The sequence below is a fragment of the Leuciscus leuciscus genome (genome assembly GCF_965113295.1).
Source record: "Leuciscus leuciscus genome assembly, chromosome: 25".
In the NCBI taxonomy this organism is placed as follows: domain Eukaryota; kingdom Metazoa; phylum Chordata; class Actinopteri; order Cypriniformes; family Leuciscidae; genus Leuciscus; species Leuciscus leuciscus.
Genome location: NC_138724.1, coordinates 27,464,624 through 27,486,084, shown reverse-complemented (window position 1 = coordinate 27,486,084; position 21,461 = coordinate 27,464,624). Strand labels below are relative to the sequence as shown.

At 37.0% G+C, this 21,461-nt stretch overlaps 1 long non-coding RNA gene across 2 annotated transcripts; it reads left to right on the top strand.

Annotated features, from left to right (window-relative positions):
- Positions 1–1,071: 1,071 nt before the first annotated feature.
- Positions 1,072–20,583, top strand: LOC309490768. Of its 2 annotated transcripts, XR_014202822.1 has the most exons (5): positions 1,072–1,490; positions 3,160–3,266; positions 4,375–4,622; positions 14,337–14,493; positions 18,794–20,583. It is a non-coding gene; the product is annotated as an uncharacterized lncRNA (long non-coding RNA). The 2 variants fall into 2 exon arrangements; XR_014202823.1 differs by lacking the exon at positions 18,794–20,583 and having other exon boundaries at positions 14,337–14,844.
- Positions 20,584–21,461: the final 878 nt, after the last annotated feature.

Sequence of the window (21,461 nt, the reverse complement as noted above, 5' to 3'; positions counted from 1 at the left end):
CCATCCAGCCATCCATCCATCCATCCATCCATCCAGCCATCCAGCCATCCATCCATCCAGCCATCCATCCATCCATCCATCCATCCATCCATCCATCCATCCAGCCATCCAGCCATCCATCCATCCATCCATCCATCCATCCAGCCATCCAGCCATCCAGCCATCCATCCATCCATCCAGCCATCCAGCCATCCATCCAGCCATCCATCCATCCATCCATCCATCCATCCATCCATCCAGCCATCCATCCATCCATCCATCCATCCAATGTAATTTAATGCAGAGAATTTGGGATGAAAATGTGCCTAATGCCTAATTAAAATATGAAAAGGACATTTCTTAGTGAGATTCACCCATAAAGTCTTTCCTACTTGTTCTGGCTTCATCTATAAAATGTTACGTAAGCCAGAACAGGCGGACAAGACTTCAAATCTATAAAAATTTTGATGCAACTCTGGCAAATCCAGCGTCCAGTTCCTCCTCAGAAACATTCATAGTAACAGTCCAGGAACTTGTAAACATGCCTTTGGTTTCCTGACAGACTGATAAAAACCTGCGCATCTTCATTCACGGAAAATGCATAAAATCAGCCTTTTTTGTGTGTGCATATGCGTCAGTCCGTCTGTAGTTGATCCGTGAGCATATGTGATGTCGCCACAAGCACTGACTAAAGCCACACACGTTATCACTGCTGTTTAAAGGTCATCCGCTCGGACGCCTTGTCCTGCCTTTATCTTCATTTCAAACCTGCTACCATTCATTTCAGTCTTTCGTCCCTTTCTTTTTTCTCACTTTGTACCAGTCTTTTTACCCTCAGAGCCATCATAATTGAATAACCTTTACATCAATAGAGTAAAACACTCTTTGCTCCTTCTCAAAGGGTCATTGAGACGAAACACGGTCTCAAAGCTGGCTTTATCAACAGGTTTTAATGGCTGTTTCAAAGGAGTAGGGAAATCCAGTGATGCTACTAGATAAACTATGTTTTATATAGTTTAGCTTTTGTAATCTGCTTCTGAGATCAAACTAAGTTCAAACGTTTAATACTTAAAAGCAACACTTAAGGAACTTTTCCTCTTCGGTCCCCCTACAGGTTGGAAGCGGAATTGTCCATTACCGCTGTCGTAAATTATTTAGCCTATCGCAGTCTACTGTCGCACGCACGCTCGCTGTTTATCCAGCACTGGCTTTGAATGAACGATGTTCACAGACAAGGTAGAGTATGTTGCATGATTTCATGAAAGTATGATGTATTGCGACATCAGAAACGAAGAAAAACGAAATAATGACTATTGTAACGCTTGACGTAAAGCAAGTCAAATTTGTAGTTTTCTTTTGTCTCATTCGAACTACAGAAACGCGATCCGGTTTGGCAAACTTGCATAGTGTTGTTATAGCAGATATAGGGCTGCAAAGTGAATCCAGAAGTGCCGTTCACCCTGTTACGACTTGATGAACCACTGATACGATTTTGGAAACATTAATTTAAGGTAACATTTTTTTTTACTTAGAGTTGCTTTAAAGCTGCCGTCGGCAAGTCTGGCAGATTGGGTCGATTAGCCAAAATTTTGAATGTTTACAACTCTCATGCCCCTCCCCACTACCAGCGAGCACCCTCCCATCGAGGTCGTGCTCGTCAGTGCGTCACTGTGCGTGTGTACCTGATTTTCTGTGAACGCGTCCGTCTCTTCAGCATCTATGGCCCTGTCCCAAATGGCGCACTTCATGCGGACTTTCGGTCTCGTGGACTTGAATTGCGCGTGCTCGCTGAGTCTACGAGTCCGTAGGCCGTCCCATTCAGCATTTTACCGCTCTGAAGTGTGCTCAGCAGCGCCCCCTTTGTACCCTTGAAGCGGTCTTCCACGAAGCCCGCATAGATGCAGGCTCCACGCACTTTAACTACCCAGGAATCCTTGCGAAAGGCCAATCAGACAACAGATGGGAGGAGATTTCACTCACGGATAATTGTTGACATGGCTGTGAAGAAAATATTACTGTTTTTATGACCTAAATGTACATTTTACCAGTTGTTACCTACAGTTTATACAAACATTATGGTCATCGACCAGTGGTTGATGTCTCAAACATAATAATAGCGTGTTTAATAATACGATCGCATTATGATTCATTAAATAAATAGAACTGAATGGCAGGGCTTTACTGAGTCATATGTAAACATAGTATGAATATTGAAACCTGTAAATTGAAAAAAATATGTTTAAATTATGTTTTAAAATTGTAATCTTAGTTCAAATGGAACATTATGTATTATTATGTACAACTGTATACATCATTTAAATAAGCATGATTTATCTATTGTCTAATGCCCAGGTGATATGCATAATATCAAAATATAGAACTGTAAAATTAGGCTGTGTAGTGGACATGCAGATAAGACGTCGGAGCGCAAAAATGTGATTTCTCCTGTCCAACAACAGCCAGACCGTTATTTCCGGCATGCCGATCGAGTCTGTCCCAAAAATACCTCTCAATGCGCCCTCGTGGACTCGCGCCAAGGGCCCGATAGGTCTGCACTACATGACGTCACCAAAGTGTGGACTCTGAGGAAGTCCACAAGTCCGGAGTGTGCCATTTGGGACAGGGCCTATCAACACCATGGACTCGGAGGTAGGCTGCCCTGGCTAATCTATCCATAGATAGCAATAACCGAGGAATTGGACGCTTGTTAGTAGATTTTCTCTCCGCCATCACGCTTCATGCAATCTCCAGGCGAACTTCATGCGTGGCGTGTGCATGTGATATTAACGTGCGCGAGTGAGGGGGGATCTGTGGCGTGTGCACGACCTGTGATTGACAGTCAGATCTCACACCCCCCTGCGCTGATTGGACCTGATGAAGCGGGAGCGCTGGATTTTTGCAAAACAAATAACACGCTCCAGGTGGAGTTAGAAGCTCGGGGTTTTTTCTAAAACCACCTTATTTATGTTGTTAGGGGTTTGTTCATATCACTAACCCGGGCTATTTTGAGCCACAGACTAAGGTTAAGTGGCCATTTATAGCCTATATCTAAATATTTTATTATTATTTATTTATTTATTTATTACAGCTTTTGCTGTGCTTTTCATAAATTAATTTCATATCTTAATTGATGTTCGTGTTTGTTTGGCCTTCACTTAATCTGCTCTTTTATTGTCTCAGGTTCATCTCTCTGAAAATCCCCCCGGAGCGCTCGAGCACGACAGCCGTAATGAACTTAATAACCGTGAAATGAAGTTTTGTGTTCTACTGAGACGAGGGAAGTTTCTGTGAGTAAATACTTGTCTCATTCTGCACTTTTTTTGTTGAAGAAAATGACATGACACAGTAAGTTTTAATAGCAGAGACAGGATTCTGCACGGCATAAATGTTCAATTATCACTGTTTTCATGATTAGTCCATTCAGAGCATGAACAAAACTAATCGACTGCGGATTTGGTTTCAACTATGATGACGTTATTTGTAATGGACTTTTTGTTAGACTCAATGATATAATTGCCTCGTTTTCTCTTCCGCTGCGTGTGCAAGACTGTTGATTATGAGCTGATAGCTCCAGAATAAGCTCAAGTGCCTCATGCCTGGCTTCTAATCCACGGACAGCTTAAGACAAGCCTCGTTTTGACTTTGTACGCAGCGTTGCTCTTTTAATGGTTTAATAACTCATTCAAAAGCATTTATTTTAGGTGCACGACACACTTCAGTAAGCGTTGAGACTCCCTGGTTTACACTACAAAATATAATGCAGAGGTTTATTTTATGCATTTTTGCATCAAATAAATGCATTTTTTGTTTTTCATAGACAAACCCCAAAATTGATTTTTATTTATTTATTTATTTTATTATTCTGCCCTGATTGAATTGAATTTGTTGTATTTTCATTGCAATGCAACCAACCAATTCATTTTTTATCTGAAATTAGACAGGCCTATAACACACCAAAATTTATCTGCCCATTTTAACTTAAATTTATTTCATTATATTTATTAAATTTATTGAATTTATATTCAATGTAACCAACCAAAATATATGTTTTTAAGTTAATCAGATTAATAGGTTAATTTGGCCATATTTTATTTTATTTTATTTTATTTTATTTTATTTTATTTTATTTTATTTTATTTTATTTTATTTTATTTTATTTTATTTTATTTTATTTTCAATGCAACCAACTAAATAAATTTGTTATGTGACATTTTCGGACAGGTAAATCTGAAATTGGATAATTTTTGGCTTCCCATATGGGTCATAATTAAATAAAAACAACCAATTTGATTGATTTGTAATTTGAGATGACAGTGCATCCTGTGGTGTGACAATGGCCCAACTCAGATGATGTCCGAGATATGATGCGTCATGCGTGTTCCTGTTTCCTTACAGACCCAGTGTGTGTGCCAGATATCAACAGTGTAAATGCGGCCTCTTATGTTTCATGCTGTAAGGACACTTCGGGCGAGATCTGAACGGTCCGCTGTGATCTGTGGTCCGGGCTCGTGGCGTTTGGCAGGGCTTCAGTTCGCCCTCTTGTCTGCCATCTGATTCTTCACCAGCCAAACTCTACAGCTCCCATCTGCCCTTTACAACATGACCTCATCGGCACGGCACTCGCGTGCTTCCAGAGGAGAGCGGTGAGTTTGCCAGTGTGTAATCATCATTACAGGCGCAGTCTTACGTCACGCTCCAAATATGCTTCTTAAAACCTGATATTACTTGGACGGCTTCAAAATCTGTTGCTTTGATTAGTTGCTCTAGCAACACTGCCAACGTGTCCTGGATTCCTCAGACCCGGGACTCCGACAAGACCAACGAATAGAACAAAAACTTGATCTATTAAACACTTTAAAGGTCAATTCTGCAACACAGCATCATGGAATGATAATATAATGACTTTATATAACAAGTTTTCCAAACTGGAATCAGGAAGCGTTGTTTGTTGATATTAGTGCTTATGAGAGAGAATCAGATTTAGTATTATTAAAAATAAAAGCTAATTCAAAATATTAAGCAATAATATATGTATATTTTTTCAGGGTTTTTTTTCCCCATTTGTTTAAATTTTTGGTAATTTTGCTATGTGCTTTTGTCATTTTTATAATTTTTTTATATAGCTATAATTTCTTTAATTTTAGATTTTTTTTTTTAGTACCTCAACTTAAAAGTATTTATTTTAGTTAGTTGCCACTGCATCTTTCTAAATTTTCGTTTAAGTTTTTCATCTAATATTTTTTATTTTGTTTGATTTCATTTACCGAAATACCGAAAAAAAATGTTTAATAGTTTCAGCTTTATTAACAATAATAACAACTTTTTGTAAATTTTTCATATTTTTGAAGGGTATTTATTTACTTTTGTAAAATACAGAATCGTTAAATGCAAATTCGACATATACGAATGCTAATTTCTGTATAACTGTTCATGCATGTTATATTTTGAGTGTGTTTTTTCACACTGGTCTGTTATTACGGTAACATGCTGTCTTTAAATGCATGGGGCAAAGCAAAAAAAGTTCAAAACGCGACGGAAATGATCCCAGTCAAAGGGGGCAGTGTTTAAACTTTTGCCGGCTTGTGAGCGACTCAATGTGAGTAAAGTGAGTTTCTAGAGTAAAGTCTTAATTCCGTTGTGTTGTGGCTTAATTTCAGCCTTTTGTTTGCCTTGTAAATGTCATTGTGTGTGATGCCTATGGGCAACTATAACAGTATTAACGGCAGAATAACCTGCAGATTGTCAGAAATCTGGCTATGCAACACTAGGGGCCAATAAAAGTTTCACTCCAGTCCTGATGAATTAATACGTCGGCGTCAGTCAGACACATAAGTAAATGAATTCATGCCGCTCAGATGAGTCATTACCGCGTTCAGTAAACCCAGTAATTTGCTTGTAATGTGTGTTTGTTGGCAGTCGACCGGATGCTCTGATGTCATCACGATGGCACATCCCGTTTCATTCCTGAAAGGTTGTTGTTTTTTCCTTCGCTCATTAGCATGCACTTATCGTCACTCCTGCCATTTGTCTCGTTGCACTGATGACAAATACCAACCATAGTGTGAATTATAGGCAGGCTCTCAGACCGTGTAAAACATTAAATCACCTTGTTACATAAACAAGAGGATGCGGAGAGAGAACAGGGCTGTGTGAAGGTGAAGACAACAGCTTAAAATAGATAGAAATACACTCACAAATCAATACACTGGGTAGTTGGGTGAATCTTATGAAAACTGCAGAGAAAGATCCTTGTAAAAACATACTTACACTTCTTCTTTTTTTATTATTATTGATTAAACATGAACTGGACATTTCTTTGAGGGATTCACCCAGTATCAAGCTCAATTCTGATTGGATGAGACACGTTTAAAGTTGAATTCTGTATTTATGTGGCATGTCTTGAATTAGTAGAGATGATGATGATGATTATCATTATTAAATAAAACTATTATTATTATTAATATTAAAAATAATAATGTTTCAAGTTTCAAGCTACTTTTTATAATCTGCCACTTTGTGAGTGTGTGTAAAATGTACAGAAAGTGTGGTTCTCATTAGTATATAGTTTATGATTGTTAATAAAATCATTTTATGTCAATAAAACATATGTTTACAGTATCAATTTAATATACTTTTTATACGTTAACCCAATCACGAGCAAGACGAAGAAATTGTGCAATTGTTGTGAATCAGCCTTTCAATAAATTAATCAGGCACTGGTGAAATATTTACTATAAATATTTGAAAATTCAAAAATTGGTAAAACTTTATTTGAAGGTGACGTAGTTACACGAAACTACATGTACTTACTATAGTAATAACAGCAAATTATGCATAATTCCATAACCTTAAACCGAACCCTAACCATAACTCTATAGTAAGTACATGTAGTTAATTAATATTACTTAGTACTTATTAGAGTAAGTACAATGTAACTGTCACCTTAAATACCAGCTAACTGGACCATGCTAACCAGTCAAAACCCTTGGATAGTTTTATGGTTTACCCACTTTCCAATCATAAGCAGTTTAACTGTGTTAAATCACCACACTTTTACCACGGTAAAGAGGGTTTTAGGTGCTCCATTCACTTTGCATTCAAATCTAAGCTGATCACTTTGTTTAATCAGGGTCCATTTTTTGTTTATGTGTGTTTGTCCAACAGTTAAACAGCCGGCAGCTCTCAGTTTCCTCTCCGTGAGTGTGTCTCTTATGTTTCTGGATGTAGCTGGAAGACACTTAACATTTCTTTGAAGTGTGCAGGGGATATTTTTAGGCATGGCACACATAGGGGAGCTGGGAAGAAGGCCGAAAACCGGTGGAGAGAGATGGGAAGCCAAATGAAAAGTAATCCATATTTGCTCTGGAGGACGTAGATTTCCAAGATTTAAATATGACCTCGATTTTGAGCTGCGCTTCGCCGAGGCGTCAGTGAGTGCTGACGTCAGAGCGGGACCAGAACTGACTTCACGGTGGATGATATTTCAGCTGCTGTTGACTTCTCTTTATGTTCAAAGTCTCACGGTTAAAGTCCCATTCACACCAAGATTGATAACTTGTGCAACAGTCTCCATTCATGTCTCCCATAGGGATTTCAAAAAAGTGTCCATTACAGTGTTATAAGCCGTGAACCATGAGGAGAATCATAACATTACAAACTTTGATTTGAAGCAAAAAAGTATTCGAAAATTGGACAAAAATACAAAGGTACAACCAAAACTTTTTGCTGACCAGCCGCTGTGGCTCGTGGTTTTCCAAAGTTACAAGCCACTCAGCATTTTCACTGGCCACAATTTTGGCACATATACCATGGGGAAAAACTGCCATATAGATATTTTTAATATTATCTCATAATTTGGCAGCAGGTTTATTAGGTCACTGTCACTTTAAGAGCTGACGCACTGATCCATTACACTGTTACACATGCGTTTTCTTACTGTTTACGTTACATTTAAAACATAACTGACTGTGTTTACGTGAATACTCGCAGAGATCAGCATTTTGACATTATTTTGTGTGTATTTGACTGTTTAAGCCCAAAAACGGACTCAATTTAGTCCTGAGAGGAGGCTTTATGTGTCGAACACTTTAGGTATTCATTCAGCAAATGAAGCGAGTGAGTGAGGAGAGGCGGGTTTGTGTGTCACTCGCTGTCAGAGAGAGAAAGTGCAGCTGGTATCGTGTATCTATTCTGCGTCTAATGAGTATTGGAAGCGTTTCAAATATTTCAGTATTGATTATTTATATTTTTTGACAAAAATTTATATATTATATATAAATTAGAACAGATTCTGATTGGCTGTAAAAAAAATTTATCATTCATGAGCTGGGAAAAATCATGAAAGTGATTCCAACGATATCGTTCCTCTATGTCGTTATCTTCATAGCTGTGATGTGAACTTCCCCGTTCTCTTAAATAGTTATCTTTATAGTTATCATTCTTGGTGTGACTATACAATTATTGTATGTTCAGTCCCAAGATGGACTGTAAAACACAACCAGTGTAAGCAAAGAGTCCAGCATTCATTCAGCTGCAGAACTCGAGTTCGTGTGTGATTTACGATCAGTCCATGTGTAAGAATTAGACATAATGTTTTTTTTGCGTTTTGGCACCTGAATTAAGACATGTCCTCTCGCATGACGGGGCTGCTGGGTATAATTTGCCAGCAGCACTTGGCAGGTAACTTTAGAGTAAATTGCTTTATAATTGAATCTCCACAGGTTCCTTTTGCAGAAAACAATGCTAATGGAAGGTCAGGAAAGAAACGCTTGTTTCTCAGGCTCCCCCTGAAGTGTCTTGACTGCTTTAAAGTGTTGAAAGTTGTGATTCAGCAGCGTTTCTTGCCACTAAGGATTGGCTATAAAGACGTTAATGGACTTTGCCTGCAGTAGAGAGTCCTTCACAATATATAGGAGATATTATATTATATATATAAAAAGGAGACATTTGCAAGTTTTGTTTTCTACACTGTGATTTTGCCAAGTAATATATGTTCCTGGATCAACATACACTCACCTAAAGGATTATTAGGAACACCTGTTCAATTTCTCATTAATGCAATTATCTAATCAACCAATCACATGGCAGTTGCTTCAATGCATTTAGGGGTGTGGTCCTGGTCAAGACAATCTCCTGAACTCCAAACTGAATGTCAGAATGGGAAAGAAAGGTGATTTAAGAAATTTTGAGCGTGGCGTGGTTGTTGGTGCCAGACGGGCCGGTCTGAGTATTTCACAATCTGCTCAGTTACTGGGATTTTCGCGCACAACCATTTCTAGGGTTTACAAAGAATGATGTGAAAAGGGAAAAACATCCAGTATGCGGCAGTCCTGTGGGCGAAAATGCCTTGTTGATGCTAGAGGTCAGAGGAGAATGGGCCGACTGATTCAAGCTGATAGAAGAGCAACTTTGAGTGAAATACATTGACTTTGACTCGTTACAACCGAGGTCTGCAGCAAAGCATTTGTGAAGCCACAACACGCACAACCTTGAGGCGGATGGGCTACAACAGCAGAAGACCCCACCGGGTACCACTCATCTCCACTACAAATAGGAAAAAGAGGCTACAATTTGCATGAGCTCACCAAAATTGGACAGTTGAAGACTGGAAAAATGTTGCCTGGTCTGATGAGTCTCGATTTCTGTTGAGACATTCAGATGGTAGAGTCAGAATTTGGCGTTAACAGAATGAGAACATGGATCCATCATGCCTTGTTACCACTGTGCAGGCTGGTGGTGTAATGGTGTGGGGGATGTTTTCTTGGCACACTTTAGGCCCCTTAGTGCCAATTGGGTATCGTTTAAATGCCACAGCCTACCTGAGCATTGTTTCTGACCATGTCCATCCCTTTATGACCACCATGTACCCATCCTCTGATGGCTACTTCCAGCAGGATAATGCACCATGTCACAAAGCTCGAATCCTTTCAAATTGGTTTCTTGAACATGACAATGAGTTCACTGTACTAAAATGGCCCCCACAGTCACCAGATCTCAACCCAATAGAGCATCTTTGGGATGTGGTGGAACGGGAGCTTCGTGCCCTGGATGTGCATCCCACAAATCTCCATCAACTGCAAGATGCTATCCTATCAATATGGGCCAACATTTCTAAAGAATGCTTTCAGCACCTTGTTGAATCAATGCCACGTAGAATTAAGGCAGTTCTGAAGGCGAAAGGGGGTCAAACACAGTATTAGTATGGTGTTCCTAATAATCCTTTAGGTGAGTGTATATATATATATATATATATATATATATATATATATATATATTTTTTTTTTTACATTTATGCATTTGGCAGACGCTTTTATCCAAAGCGACTTACATTGCATTTTAAGGTACACATTTTACATTCTTATCAGTTCTTGCTTTCCCTGGGAATCGAACCCATGACCTTGGCGCTGCAAGTGCCAACGCTCTACTGTTTGACAGGAAAGCACATGACAATGACAACATGGCGGATGTAGTACGAACAATACTACAAACATTCATACTATTTACACAACATGCTTTTTTGATGGTTGCAATATAACGAAATGTAGTTCCTACTATAGAGTATGCAAGGTTTCTGACCAGCGAATTTCTGAGAATTTTGGACATACGTGTTTTTTCTGTCATTAGAACGGCCGTGTCTGAGGCAGTAAGAGCATTGCATTGTATTTTCATCAACTTACAGGTTAAAAAGTTTACTGTAGCTATGCGGAAATGATGCAAAAATCATTTTTGACATTTTTTTACTTTGGCCAAAGTCTAACCAAAGCTTCTACACACCAAGACAGTAGCTATGACAAATGCTAGACTAAGACACTCTTCTCCGCTCCTCAAATACATAAAACATTAGTCTTTATATGAAGAGTTCAGATGCAAAAACCTCTAAATGCCATCTGAAATTTCCTCCTAGAATGATCATTTTTATCAAGCTCGTATATTTAATTTCAATAATTTCACTTAAGTGGCAATTAATAGGTAATTTTCATTGCCATTTAAGTGAAATTACTGAACTTAAATATACGAGCTTGATAAAAATGATCATTCTAGGAGGAAATTTCAGATGGCATTTAGAGGTTTTTGCATCTGAACTCTTCATATAGAGTTACTTGAGTAAAGAAAACACTGTATTTATTCTAACATCAGTTTTTTATTTACCATTGCATTGCAAACAAGCAGAGACATCTATAAATGTGTGCGGCACTTAATTCACTATAGAGGTGGGCGGAGTTATGAGGTTTGACAGAGAGTTTGAGGATCCAATGGAGATACGAGGTTTAGTCACAAGCTCTTTTTATGTATATTTATCATATAAATATAATAATATTCATAATTAGATAACTATAAAAACATAAAGTGGATTATGAAAGCTTACCAGTAAAACTGTTGAACATCCTTAAATTCCCCCTGTGGTGAAAATCAAGCTTTCAACTTTCACACTCTTTGTCTGTGTGGTGTTTTTAATGTGCTTTAAGACAAACCATGTGCAAATCCATAAGTCGACATCATTGTTGAGTATTTTCTCCTTAAAACTGCAGTGAACCAAAGACAGTCTCAAAAACACGGTTTGAAATCGCTGGTGTTTCTGACGTCACAAACTACCTTGTAACCAATCAGATCAACTTGTGATCGCCAGCGAGTGGATCTCTGAGCTAAGTGAGTGGAGGCGGGGCTCATTTGCATATTCATAGAACCGCGTATACTAAATGAGGCAAGGGTGTCGAATTACATTCAAGCAAGGCATTTTGGTGATCAAAGATGAGTTTTAAGGGATACAATTATTGACTACAGGGGGACTTTAAAACATGCCATGTTTACCTGAGAAAGCTGCATCAAGATTTGTGAATATGTATTTTAGTCTATTGTTAGACTTGTTTTATTGGCAGATTCATGTTTAATGCACATTAATGCTAAATGTATCTAAGGAATCTCAGTGTTATTAGTTCTCATGTCTATAGTTAGCTGTAGCAATGCAATACCACTTGAAGATCGATCTGATTTATGTGTTTTTCTTCAATCTGTGAAATCTTTTTGGCTGGCAGGGCAGGTGTGTGTCGTCTGGTTTGAGCTCTCAGCAGGTGGAGACGACTGCAGCAGGTGTGTGTGTGTGTGTGTGTGTGGAGGGTGGAGAGAGACCGTGATTAATGCCGAGGTGCCCTTTACTGTTTCAGAGCGGCATTAGCATTCGAAGCATGAAGAGCAGCCAGTCTGTGTGTGTCTGGTGTGGCAAGAAAACAGCAGAACACACATTTACACAATCTGTTCACACACACACATGCGCACACTGCAGTTCTGCAGTGCTTGTTTGCCTGCATGCTCCATTTGCATTATTTTTTTCCCTCTCTAAGAGCATCTACAGTCTGTCATTCATGTTACAGACACTTATAACTAGCCATCCTAATAAGTTTACACAGATAAGCAGTTCATGGCTAAATTTAATCTGCCGTTTCTTTAAAAGGCAATAACACACCTGTTCTCCTCCTGGGAGTCGATGCTGAAAGCAATCCTTTAAGTAGGTGATCAATGCGGTTTCTGTGGCATCATTGCGAATTAATGTCCTGAGTGTCCTTGTTGTGTCCAATGGCATCTCTTCATTGATGGAATCATCCAATTCTCCTCGTAAATGAATGAGTCAGATTTCTCAGTTAGTCATCACTCTGTGCAATATCAGCAATGGAATCCTTCACTTGTTTTTACCTTACAATTAAAACAAGTGATAAATCTTTAAAAAATCTAAATAAAAAAAATTGAATGGAGTGTTGCATCTGTAAATTTATCATATTTATCAAAATTTTTCATATGTTTTAAGGATTTTTACATACGTCATGAAACTCTGGGCGCAGGTTGTTCGGTCCTTTACATGCAATCTGCAAGCAATCACATCATTACCTTATGGCTCAAGCTGATTGGCCTCTGCCGATCCAACAGCCAATGAGATTCCTTGCTCAACATTGAACTAATCTGGTTCAGTGTTTGCTGTAGGCTAGTCCTGCAGTGCTATCAGAGCTCCTCTGAACCCCTCCACCTCCCCAGCTCCACCTGCCTAGATCTGCTACGGGATTTATGCATGTCTATTTATGCAGCAGCAGCGAATCTTACATGCTCACAGCAGTGTTTCTGTTTAGCAGTAGCGAGTCCTTAAATAGCTGCGTAGCAGATCTAGTCCAACAAGAACAAATACATTACCATTGCCATAATCAATAGCATGCTAAAACTATTCTGCGAGTTGTCATGATTGAAATATTTTAACTGGAAAACAAGTCAAAAAAGTCTTAAAAGTGACAGAAATATTATAATTTTTTGTTGCAGTGAATAAGTGTCTTAATAATAAGTGTTATTATACAGTAGTCGACATTTGAAGTGGATCAAAATCTTTCATCAAAGTTATACATGAAATTTGAACAATACCCGACAACTTTGATGAACTTTTTTGATCCACTTCAAATGTCGAATACTGTAGTGTATAGGCTATGTATATATACACACATTTTTAGTATTCCTATTTCTAATTTAAATTACTATAGCTATAAAGACGTTATATGCATTATGAATATTTTAATACTATTATTTATGCCATTATATATATATTTTTTTCAATTATCTTTTTATTGATTTTTAACATTTTATTAACATAACAGACAGAAAAGAGAAAAAAATAAAAAAAAAATAAAAAAAATAATAAAAAAATACGATTCACGATTCATCCTTTGTGAATGTTATGTAAACATGCCAAAACCCGTTATGACATGGTAGTGTCAGAGATCCATAAGCGGTTCCCATATCCTTCAGAAAGGCATCTCCCTTATTTCTTAGGGCGTATGTGCGTTGTTCCAGTCTTAAAGTTTCATTTAGGATTTGTTTAAACAGATTAAATCATGTTGATTCATCATTGCTGATTCATCTTTGTTGATTCCAATTGAGCAAGATGCATTTCTTAGCTATATAGGACATTATGATAATCCTTTTCCTGCATGTGGTGTCCAGTGTCTTGTCCAATTCCGTACCTATGCCATTATATTTACACCACCGTTCAAAAGTATGGAATAATTTGAAAGACATTTTATTTATTTTTTTTAAAGAAATTGATGCTTTTGCTTGCCAATATAACATTTAAGTGATCAAAAATACAGTCAAAAAAACTGAAATATTGTGAATTATTGTTACTGTTTGAAATAACTGTTATATGACGGAAAATGTCATGCTTACAACATGTTGCTGAAGCACTAACTATACTTGCATTTCACACCGCACAAGCTAAATGTTGTTTTCAGAACAATCACATTTCAACCAGCATGTCTTCCTGTGAAGTCTTGTTGGTTAGGCTAGTTAAGATAGTTAAGATATCTTTGCTCTTTTGATTTCGGCAGGTCTGAGCAGGAGTGAGATGTCCTTTAACTGCTGGTCTTCCTCCACGTGGAGGCAGTGAGTCAGTGTAAAATGGTTGTTCACGGCCCCTGATTCATTCTCCCAGCAGGCTTGGACAGAGCCCATAAACGCCGCTGAGAACGCAATCAATCTGAGTGTGTAAGTGTGCAGCGTGTCTGCCAGAGAAAAATCTACTTTTGAACGCCATTATGCGCATCCGTAAGTTTAGCGAGGAAAAAAAGAGGCCAAGCTGTTAAAAGTGGGTCATCAAAAATGGCAATATCAGTCTTTTGATGTGATGACACGTTATAATGAGGTTTTATGTTAATATAATTACATTAACATTAATGCAATTATGTTCACGTTAGTTAATGCAATTATGTTAACATTAGTCAAAATGAAAAATGAACTGTTGAATATTTCTAGTTATGTAATATTAATATAATTAACAAATATGAATGAACAATCAATACTGTGTGTGTGTGTGTGTGTGTGTATATATGTAGAGAGAGAGAGATACATAAACATTATTTAATCAAAAATACAGTATAACAGTAATATTTTGATATTATTACAAATTAAATAAAAAATTGTCTATTTGAATATTTTATTATATATTTATTATATTTTATTTGAATATATTTTATTGAATATACTTTATATTTTGAATAAATCAGCATATTAGAATGATTTCTGAAGGGTCATGTGACACTGGATGATGCTGAAAATTCAGCTTTGATCACAGGAATAAATTACAATATATTAAAATAGAAAACAGCAATTTTAAATTGTAATAATAATTCACAATGTTACTGTTTTTACTGCATTTCTGATTAATTAAATACAGCCTTGGTGAGCAGAAGAGACTAATTTTAAAAACATTAAAAAAGTTGGAATGTATAATAAGTTGTAAAAGTATAATGAATAAACAAAGTATATTTATAAATAAACATTCATACCTAGTAATATAGCCTAATTATAATTATAATATTGTAAAGTATTACTGATTCCAATTCCAAGCCCATATCCCATTCCATCCTGATCAATTTCATTCCATTCCAGCTGCATCACGATTTCTTTCCATCCTATTCCCTTCCAGCACGATCCATTCTTTCATTTCTTGCCTTTTCTTCTGTTCTTTCCCCCCTTCAGCGTTTGGCTCAGTCGTGTTGTGAAGTTTTCATTAACTCACAGATGTCTGTCACAGCTGCCTATGTGTTCACGAAGCCACATTAATAATAATAACCTCCCCACACAAACCATTTGATCATCGCTGGCCCACAACTAATGACCCTCGCCTGGCTTCACACCATTTCATGACTGTATATGGCTGGAAAACACACAAGCGCCTTTTACTGAAGGCCCGACTGAACCTTGAAAGCAACAAACAGCAGAGCGAGCGGCAAAGTAAATACTTTAGCAAAAACTTCTCACATCAGAAGTGAAAGGAATGGGTGTGGGTGTGCAAACTGATCAAGAAGCAATGAATCTGTATATCAGTTAAAGGATTAGTTCGCACAAAAATTCTGATTCTGATCTCTCATTTGTTCGCAAAACATTTATATATTTCTGAGTGGAATATTCAAGAAAAGCAAATGTAGAATCAAGAATTAATTGGATGGTCAAAAGTCTCTCTTATGACATGAAGAGTCGAAAGGTAAGAGGCCATGTTGATGTCAACTGTGAAGGAAAGTATTTTTTATTACATTTCTAATGTTTTTCTTAGGGATAACATGTGCACTTGTTCATAGGACCAGTATTTAGACTATTTAAAAATAAGATATATTTATATTCAAAATAAAAAGGACTTGGTTGTTAGCTGTAAATGAAGGTCTTTTCAGAGGAGGATCAAGTTGTTACATAAAAGATTCATGTTTTGTGCACAATTGTTCAAAAAAAAGTTAAATGAGGACAATTTCATTTTTTAAGTCAACTATTCCTTTAAAAGACATTGTTGATATTGTGATTGTGTAATATTATTTGCACATAAACGTTCGCTACGTGACTGTTAGCAGACTCCACATGATTTAAGAGACTGAGGGCGCACTATCATGGTCTCTGCGCTTCATCACCCGCATCCTGTCCAGCGTCAACGTTTACATATAACTGGAATTTATGACTTTAAAATAAGAGCTAACTAAGTATACAAAGTTTTATGAGCTTTGGCTGTGTTTTCCTGAGAGGCACTTTGACATTCGTGCTGAATCTGTCTCTTCTCTGCTGGTTATTTTCGCATCCATCACTTGTCCGGTGGTCCTTGTTTACGATCGTATCTCTGCTCGCTGTTTGCGTCGAATCGATGTGAGTAATCACGCGAGGGAAGATTAACTGTGATGCCACTGCTTCAGGCCGATATCTCAACATCCTCATTAAGATGTGACTATGGCAAGCCGTTTTAGCATTTAATGCCCCTGGCTCTGCTAGTTGTAATTGGTGATGGCGGGTCATTCATTCATTGCGTCTGTCACGTGACAAATTAACGAAAGACTCGGAAGTTAAAGTAATTATTTATGTTCCCTGTAAATTATTTTAGACTGCATGATTTCTTGATCAAGATTGCGTTGGTGGATGTGTTCGGGAAATTTGGCTGTTAAAAGTATAACATTTAAAGCCACTGAACGAAATATGACTCGAAAAAGATTCGTTCATTTTGACGAACGAGATCGAACAAGAGAGTCAGTGAAATAATCCGAACTTCCCATCATTTTAGTTTTGATTAGGCAAAATTTAAGAGATATTGTGAATTGGAATTTTGTCAAATCTCATTTAAAGATATATGCAGTTTAATAATGGAGATTTCAGTCTGAATTTTGACCAAGACCCAGACAACAACATAGTGTCGGCCCAGATCCGGCCCACATCTGGTACGCGTTGAATCCACATGTACCAGATGTGGCCCGGATCTGGGCCAACACTATGTTTTCTGGGGAAGGTCTTTCTTCGGAGATATCTGCATTTAGCTGTGACCAGGAAGAATTTCAATGTAGATATCAGGAATTATCATTCTTACTGGTCAAAATGACCTTATTATATATATTTGAAACATGCATGCAAACACTTTTGCTAAGCCCCGCCTTAAACATTTTATTAACTAACTAATCCTACCTTGAAAACTGTTGTCATCCGCCATTTTGTCTCAGAATTGCATAATAAAAGTCCTGTATGGGTCATTTTAAACTGCTTTATATAGAAGTAAGTAATTCAAAAGTCTGAGAATAAAAATGTAGCTGTGACATATAAAAGTGACATAAGGTATGCAGAGAAGACTCAAGAAGGTTTTATATTCTATATTGTAAAGTAGGATAATGTTGAGATGTGCATGCTGTGGATTTATTTGTGCCAAACGAATGACACATCAATGACTTCATTACAGCTGTATCTTAAATAGCATTTAGACTAATAAAAACGTCTCGAAATGAATTTCTTATTAGTGCGATTATAATTGTAGATATCTCTAATTATCATTCCGACTACCCAAATTATTTTATGACTCGATGAATTGTAACTCTCTAAAATATATTTATGGATAGTCAAACCATAGTTTTATATGGCAATTCAGCTTGCCATATTCGCCAGCAGTTCATTTATGGGTATTGAATGCGACTTCTGCGTTTGTTCGTAATCGTTTCAATTAATTCGCTATGGCACTAGATATGTCATGCATATAAACTTCATAAAATGTACAAAAGTCTCTGTTCACTCACGCATTTCCTCTTTCTCGTGCGCTTGTCTTGGCATTAGTGTCATTGATAATGTAATCACATCGCTGTGGTATCAGAGCATCATCTTGGCCATTTCCACCAGGAAATGAGTGTTTGTGGCTGATCTTGTTTTGCCAATGTAGGTCACGTCTTAATTAGCATGCTCGTTTATGAGTGTTCTGCAGGTGAAAAACACTGCAACATCATCCGCTGGATTTATGTAGGCCTACCCTTGGAAATTACATTTAAATGAGTAATTATATAATTTATATTTAACTGAATATAATGTGAGATCTTGGCCAGAGGGGGTTTATGAATGTTTGATCCTCAAGGAAGGACAGGGTTTCCTATCCTGGGAATTTGATTGGGTTATGTTGGGAATATGTGATAGATAATTTGTGATTCATTTGAATAATGAATTAGCATATCATGTCATTCATTTGATTAAAATATTGAATGGATTTAGAGCTATAGTTCAGATGTCTTCAGGGTGTCTTTTCTCACGTGTTTTAGCTGCTCGACACGTCACCCTATTAGACCGGGACGGAGAGAAAGAGAAAGAGAGAGAGAGAGAGAGAGAGAGAGAGAGAGAGAGAGAGAGTGTGGCATAAAGAGAGAGCTTCTGAAGAGAAGGAAAGAAGAATGAAAACCGTGAACAATTCTTTATCTCCTCTTGTCAGGCCGTCAGAGGGAGTCAGTCTTTATCCGTTCTGTTCTCCCTAACCTTTCTCTCTCTCTCTCTCTGTTATCTCTGACAGCGGCTTCTTACCCTGTTCAAGCATTTCAACATCACCGGGTCTTGTGGTTTGACTCTGAGATGAGGGCGACACGGGATGTGCAAACGTCCCATCAGAGGATTCGATCTGCACCACAGGCCAAATGTTAAAATACTAAATAATATATTTCATTTCTGAAGGAAATTTCATGCAATATTAATATAATGAACAAAAATGCATTAACAGTCAATACGGTGTGTGTATATATATATATAGAGAGAGAGAGAGAGAAAAAGAGAGAGAGAGATACATAGACATATTATTTAATCAAAAATACAGTAAAAACTAATATTTTAATATATTATTACAAATTAAAATAAATGTTTTCTATTTTAATATTTTAATATATTTATTATATTTAAAAAATATATATTTTATTGAATATATTTTATATTTTTAATAAATCATCATATTAGAGTGATTTCTGAAGGATCATGTGACACTGAAGGATCATGTGACACTGAAGACTGGAGTAATGATGCTGAAAATACATCTTTGAACACAGGAATAAATTAGATTTTTTTATATATTGACATAGAAAACAGTTATTTTAAATTGTAATAATATTTCACAATATTAATGATTTTACTGTATTTTTCATCAAATAATTGCAGTCTTGGTGAACAGAAGAGACTTCTCTCAAAACCTGTTTGTTCAGCTTTGTTGTTTGCTATTTTATTTCCTCTGGTTTCTGTGCAAGTGTTTTTATTTTTATTTTTATTGCTGCATTATCTAATTCTGATAAACCACCCATAAATGGTATGCAAAACCAAAACAAACTGTGATTGGTTTACATGTCTGTCAAACTATCCCTTCCTGTTGGTTCTTGGACAGGATAATCTGCGATCGGGGCGAGACTTTAGGCCGCTAGTAAACGCTCATCTACACGAGACTCACAATAACTGGCCATTTTCCACTAAACAGCAGCTTCTTCATCCAGTAAACATGAACACTAACTCCAGTAGTGTTTGTCATTGTTAAGCGGAACGCATCGATTTCGTTTGATCTTTCTCTCGCTCTCATACTCGCTCGCTTCCCATTATAGTGGTGTAATTACTTCTAATGAAGAAGTCTGTGTGCAGATGCAGGCTCTGATTAGCCAGCCGCACCCACGGACATCTCTCTCTCTCTCTCACACACACACACACACACTTCATCTTTAAACGTTCATTTTGTTAGTCATTTGTTCCGCAAATTGCTCCTCTCAGAGTCATAATGGGGGACTGCCTGAAGTCAGCGTGAACTGAAAGGCATTAGACATGCAAACTACTACTAGTTTAAAGTCATCATGTTTCTTATGGAATATTGCAGTATTTATTATAAATTATTTATCTATCTGTGTACATCATTACTGTTGTGCCTTCATAATCTTTAATCAAAATAACTTAATAACACATAGCGAGGGCGGAGCAACCTGTCACTCACATGAGATCCACCAATAGCAAACCACTACCATCCAATCAATTCTCCACATATATAATCAAGCTCCGCCCCTACATTTGTTCTTGTTTGAGAAGCCGTTTCACTCGGATATACGTCACAATAGGGAAGAAAATCCCATCACAACTTCTGTTTCATGCCGACTTTAATGAATATCATTTCTGTTAGTGATCTAAACAAAGTCCTAATGCTTAGTCATTATGAAATCAAAACTTGTGTCGTATTAAGTAATGAATAATCATATGAATCATATTAAATTATGAGATAAATGTCGAAAATGGGATACAAAGTCTTAATTATGAGTAGGCGTGTCACGATTATTATTAATCGTCTGATCGTGGGTGTTTCATCTAATCATAATTTGAGATATATTATATTATATTATATTAATTATATTATCAGAAATCATATGGAGCTAGTTCATTATAATTTTTTTGATTATATACAATTGAAAGTAAAAAATAGGCTTACACTGTAAGAGATGTTATTTGTGATAATTAATCATCAGAGCAAAACAGATTAAGTGAGATAAAGGCAAAATTATGTCATAATTTATGTCAAAATTGACATACTAAGTCATAATTGAGAAAAAAAAGTCCACAATATGACATAAAAGTCTAAATTATTAGATAAAAATGTCAAAAAAATGTATGTCAAAAATACCTTTATCTCAAAATTATGACTTAGAATATCATATTTTCAACTTTTTATCATTATTATGACCTGTTGGTTAAAAAAAAAACTGCAGGTGAATTATTATTATTATTATTATTTTTAAAGTGACATTTTTCAGATGTATTTTTAGTGAATCCTCCAGAAAATGTAAATAACCTGTACAGGTTATAGTGGCGCACACATTCATTATTGTGTTATATTGATATTTTGATCAGTTCTGGCTGTTTCGGTTTCGACACTAACCACATCAGCTCTCAGACGAGTTTGTTAGTGTTTGCACGGTGACATTGCGCTGACAGCTGCTGATTTGAACTGTCTTCTTTAATGTGGCTCTTCATTCTCGGCTTTATTCGCGTCTGCTCGCAGACCTTGACGAGAGGACACACACGTCACGGGCTCGCATGACTTCATCAATTCTGCTGGGGAGCTCCACATCATGCATAAACATGAGCTGTCACTATCACAGCGAGGTCCCAGAGCTGCCAGCCGAAAGTGGGACCGCGGACACATGCTGCAGTGTGTGTGTGTGTGAGTG